The sequence below is a fragment of the Megalobrama amblycephala genome, linkage group LG14 (assembly GCF_018812025.1).
Source record: "Megalobrama amblycephala isolate DHTTF-2021 linkage group LG14, ASM1881202v1, whole genome shotgun sequence".
Lineage (NCBI taxonomy): Eukaryota > Metazoa > Chordata > Actinopteri > Cypriniformes > Xenocyprididae > Megalobrama > Megalobrama amblycephala.
The window spans coordinates 49282141-49288329 of record NC_063057.1 but is presented as its reverse complement, the minus strand read 5'-3'; positions in this window follow the sequence as shown (position 1 = coordinate 49288329).

Below are 6189 nucleotides of genomic sequence, written 5' to 3'. Positions count from 1 at the left end.
TGTGTGAATTGTATTTGAATTCATTTAGATTTGTGTTGACACATTTTTTTAAAATATTGGATTGGCTGTCAGTACATGTGCTTTACAAATCTATGAATAATAGCCCTTCTAAATAATCTCAGAGGATTCAATTCAATTCAATTCAATTCAATTCAGAGGAGGCACTCTATTTTACATTGGACAGACAAAAAAGAAAAGAAAACACCCATTTCCTGTCCAATACATTTTTAATATCAGGGCCCAGCTTTCTACTTGGAACAAAGGCCAAACGGAACAAAGGCGTTATTTGTTGGACAGGCTACTGATAGACAGAATGAAGAGGGAGATATATATGTGTGTGTGTGTGTATATACACATATACACACACACACAAAAAGTAAACTTTTATATTAAATACGATTAATATAGTTTTTCTGACAGAAAAAGAAAAAACATTTACATACCCCTTGCAGAATCTGTGAAAATGTGAATAATTTTAACAAGATAAGAGGGATCATACAAAATGCATGTTATTTTTTTATTTAGTACTGTCCTAAGATATTTTGCATAACAGGGACTGTAGTTCTCCTAATAGCAGTTCTCATAATTTAGTTCTCCTAAATAGCAGTAAAAGTTCTTAGCTAAGAGTTTTCTCTTAAAACCTATTCACAAAGCTGCTGAGACAAACTTTTACTAAGGAAGTCTTAAGCTAAGTGTAAGGGCGGGGTTGACCTCATTGCTATGGAGTAAACACAGTGATTGGCTGATGGGGGAGGAGTCAACGATTTAATCATAGAAATATTGTAGAATGAGGTGTCATGTTTCCAAATTAAAATAAAGGTTTTAAAATACAAATTTTGCCCTATTCAAATAAATATTTTTTAATAAAAATGTTGCTATAGTCAAAATAAAATGTTGCCATAAAGGTTTTAAAATGTAGGCTAAGTGTCACTAATTAAACTAGTATATACATTTAAAGGGTTAGTTCACCCAAAAATGAAAATAAAGTCATTTATTACTCACCCTCATGCCGTTCCACACCCGTAAGACCTTCGTTAATCTTCAGAACACAAATTAATATATTTTAGTTGAAATCCGATGGCTCCGTGAGGCCTCCATAGGGAGCAATGACACTTCCTCTCTCAAGATCCATAAAGGTACTAAAAACATATATAAATCGGTTCATGTGAGTACAGTGGTTAAATATTACTATTATAAAGCGACGAGAATATTTTTGGAGCGCCAAAAATAACAAAATAACGACTTATTTAGTGATGGGCGATTTCAAAACACTGCTTCAGGAAGCATCGGAGCATAAATGAATCAGTGTATCGAATCTGCTGTTCGGAGTGCCAAAGTCACGTGATTTCAGCCGTTGGCAGTTTGACACGTGATCTGAATCATGATTCGACACACTGATTCATTTGTGCTCTGATGCTTCATGAAGCAGTGTTTTGAAATCGGCCATCACTAATTAAGTCGTTATTTTGTTTTTTTGGCGCTCCAAAAATATTCTCGTCGCTTTATAATATTACTATTGAACCACTGTACTCACATGAACTGATTTAAATATGTTTTTAGTACCTTTATGGATCTTAAGAGAGTAAATGTCATTGCTCCCTATTAAGGCCTCACGGAGCCATCAGATTTCAACTAAAATATCTTAATTTGTGTTCTGAAGATTAACAAAGGTCTTACGGGTGTGGAACGGCATGAGGGTAAGTAATAAATGACAGAATTTTGAACTAACCCTTTAATTGTCCACCTCTTGGATGTCTGCATCTCAAGGGAATGCAGAATTCAAGTGACAAATGATGTTTTATAAACAAAGTTTAGGAGAAACACATTCGAACAGTCTTTCTAATCAGATCAAGAGGAGGTATATATACACAGATGAGAGCCAACTCGCCTATAGTTACTTCAACAGTTTTCTGCATCCCTCCGCCAACCTGCTCCTCACTCTCAGCTGGGGATAAAGAGAGAACTTTGGGTTTGGGCTAAATTCCAAGCTCGGAGCCCTCGATCCCCTTGGACAGCACACCAAATACGCTTATTATATATACATATTTTTTACTCTATTCAATCATTGTAAGTGTGAACTCATGAAAACCATTGCCACAGGTAATCAGACAATATTTATTTATTTGTTAAAGTTTTTTTTTGCCATCTCATCGTAGATTCAAATCTATAAATCAAAATGTATTGCATTTATGAAGAAAAGGTTCAGCACCCAATGCTCTATCGCTATTGCCTCAATGGTGTACAGTGTCTTTGGGTTGATTAGGACTGTTTGTGATTTGGTCTTAGTGACTTAGTAGTCCTCTTGAATACTCCTAATGTTTCACAGATTTAGGAGCTAGTTTTAGCGCTAAAATGCTTTGTGAAATACTCTTAGAGCAAAAATTTAGGACTCCAAAAAGTAGGACAGACACGGCCATTATTTTTAAGAGTTTCTCCTAAATCTGTTCTTCAGAAAAATCCTCCGGGTCCCAAAAAAACTCTTTGGTTTTCCAGCATCTTTGCATATTTGAACCCTTTCCAGCAGTGACTGTATGATTTTGAGATACATCTTTTCACACTGAGGAGAATTGACGGACTCAAACACAACTATTAAAAAAAGTTCAAACATTCACTGATACTCCAGAAGGAAACACGATGCATTAAGAGCCAGGGGGTGAACCCTTTCCAGTCACTGCTGAAAAGGGTTCAAATATGCAAAAAATGCTTAAACTTAAGATACTGCAAAACCTCAAGGATTTTTCTGAAGAACAGAGCTCAGTTTAATTGCAAGGGACTCATGAACAACCATCACAAAACAAAACAAAAACAGTCGTAGATCATCCGGGTAACCACACACAGTATTAAGAATCAAGGGTATGTAAAATTTTAAATGGGGTCATTTTTATAAATTCAGCAATTTTTTTTTTGTCCTGTGGATTATATGTAAAATGGATCTTGGATCTTTTATGTAAAATATCTTATTCAGGACAGTACTAAATAAAAAATAACATGCATTTTGTATGATCTCTCTTATTTTGTTAAAATTATTCACATTTTCAAAGATTCTGCAACGGGTATGTAAACGTTTGAGCTCAAATGTATACATATATTCAATGTGGTTAGTTACTTTTACGAACTTGCAATGTAGTTAGCACTTCATGAATTTGTGTCTGCAGCATTTATGCTTCAGGCCTCAAGTCTGGTTTATTTTATCATTTGCATGGAGCCCACAAGAGTTGCACAACAGGATGTACTTACAAAGATCCTCTGTGTCAATGAACCAGCACAGAACCACTCCACACTGGCCAACACATGCAAGGACAAATTATGGACCTTAAGGTTTGGTGATGTTAACTAAATTTCATCCAAATTTTGTGGACAAAAAAAGTCGATTGTCAATAATATGGTGACTCATAAAGCGCTTTCAGACAAAGTAACTTTCTGTTGGTTAGTGCAACGAATTTGGATGACTAACTTGAACCTGTTGTGAAATGTCACGCGAAATTCCTGATCGTGTGGATTGCTATTGAAATGACTGGGTTTTGCCTGTGAAAATTTGTCCAACAACTATAAATGTGACCACACCTTTTTTGAAGCTTTGATGTTATATATTAGTCATATTGTTGTTTTTTATGTAATGTATTATGTACATGGTGTGTGAGAGAGAATCTACAAAGAGGCTGGTGCCCTGGGGGCCTCACCGGACCATAATCTGTCCTTGATATGATGTGTAAGTGGAAGAGACACTTCCTCTTGCTTGCCCAGTCACAGCACAGGTCAGTTCAACATACTCAGCACTTGCCCTAAAGGTGGTGGCAGACTTTGTGCTCTTATAAGTAGCTCAGAAGATGTCCTGACCTATTTCAGCGGTTGCTCTTTTTCTATTCAAAAATCTAGGATTGATTGGCATTTGAATTTCGCTAAAATATGGTGGGCTTCATGGTGTGTAGATTGTATTAATTGTCCAGTGACATTAAAAAAATTGTCAAACGTCTTAGTACTTTGACATATTAGCAACATTAGTTGCTTTAAATAAATCTTACAACATTTTCTTCTAACATTAATATGTAGATGAGATTAAACAATTGCAATGTCTTTTGTTGTAGGGTCAATGACAAATAAGAGTGTCCATTCAATAAAAAAAAAAGGAAAAAACCTTTTAAAATATTGTTTAAAACGTGTGCCTTAGAAGATTTAGAAATGTAATCTTTGTATTTATTTTGGTTTCATATGGTTTTGAAAAACCTTTTTAAGAAGAACTTAATCATCTGTTTGGGTCAAAACACACACACACACACACACACACACACACAGTTTATATATATATATATATAAACTGTAAAAATCCCCTTAAATTTACGGTAAAAAACTGCAGCGGTGGTTGCCAGAACTTTACCATAAAAAATACAGTAGCAACATAAAAAAACAAAAACAATTTACAGTTAAAAAAAAACATTTTATTAACTGATATAATGTTCATTTACCAACCTATTGAAGTACTAATATCTGTTTTGTACCTTTGTAATACACTGACAACCACCAACAACAGTGGTGATGAGAGTCACATGATGAATCAAAGTTCATCATAAGTTTTTCAAGCTGAGAAAGACAATACTAATATATACAGGTGCTGGTCATATAATTAGAATATCGTGAAAAAGTTCATTTTTTTATTGTAAATTATTTTTAAAAAATGAAACTTTCATTTATACTAGATTCCCTACATGTAAAGTAAAACATTTCAAAAGTTTGATTAGAGCGTACAGCTAGTGAAAGTCCAAAATCCAGTATCTCAAAATATTAGAATATTTATATTTGAGTTTCATTAAATGACCATCCCTACAGTATAAATTCCGGGTATCTCTTGTTCTTTGAAACCACACTAATGGGGAAGACTGCTGACTTGGCAATGGTCCAGGAGACAATCATTGACACCCTCCACAAAGAGAGTAAGTGACAGAAGGTCATTACTGAATGGGGTGGCTGTTTACAGAGTGATGTATCAAAGCATATTGAATGCAAAGTTGACTGGAAGGAAGAAATTGGGTAGGCAAAGGTGCATAAGCAACAGGGATGACTGCAAGAGAATACTGTCAAGTAAAGCCGATTCAAACACTTGGGAGAGCTTCACAATGAGTAGAATGAAGCCGGAGTCAGCGCATCAAGAGTCACCACACTCAGACATCTTCAGGAAAAGGACTACCAAGCCACTTCTGAAACAGAAACAATGTCAGAAGCATCTTACCTGGGCTAAGGAGAAAAAGAACTGGACAGTGAACAGTGGTCAAAAGTCCTCTTTTCAGATAAAAGTACATTTTGCATTTCATGTTGAAATCATGGTCCCAGAGTCTGAAGGAAGACTGGAGAGGCACAGAATCCAAGCTGCTTGAAGTCTAGTGGGAAGTTTCTGAAGTCAGTAATGATTTGGGGGGCCGTGACATCTGCTGGTGTTGGTCCATTGTGTTTTATCAAGTGCAAAGTCAATGCAGCCATCTTCCAGGAGATTTTGGAGCACTTTATGCTTCCATCTGCTGACAAGCTTTATGGAGATGCTGATTTCCTTTTCCAGCAGGACTTTAGCACCTGCCCACAGTGCAAAAACCACTTCCAAGTGGTTTGCTGACCATGATATTACTGTGCTTTATTGGCCAGCCAACATGCCTGTCCCCTGAATCTATGGGATATTTTCAAGAGAAAGATGAGAAACAGTCGATCCAACAATATACAGATGATCTGAAGGCTCAATAGTGCCTCAGCAGTGCCACAGGCTGATCACTTCCATGCCACACTTCACTGATGCTGTAATTTGTGCTAGGAGCAAGTCATTTGCTGTAATATGTGCTGCCGACCAAGTATTGAGTGCACAAATGAACATACTTTAAAGAACTTTTCTGTTTTGAAAATCCATTTTTTGATTGATCTTAGGAAATATTCTAATATTTCGAGATACTGGATTTTGGACTTTCATGAGCTGTACGCTCTAATCATCAAAATTAAAAAAAAAAAAAAAAAACTTTTGAAATGTTTTACTTTACATGTAGGGAATCTAGAACATATGAAAGTTTCATTTTTAAAAATAATTTACAATAAAAAAAATGAACTTTTTCACGATATTCTAATTATATGACCAGCACCTGTAGAAGGTGCACACAGTGTCATTCACACAAACACTAAACACCATAATGGTAACAAACATTAAATTTTAAAAAT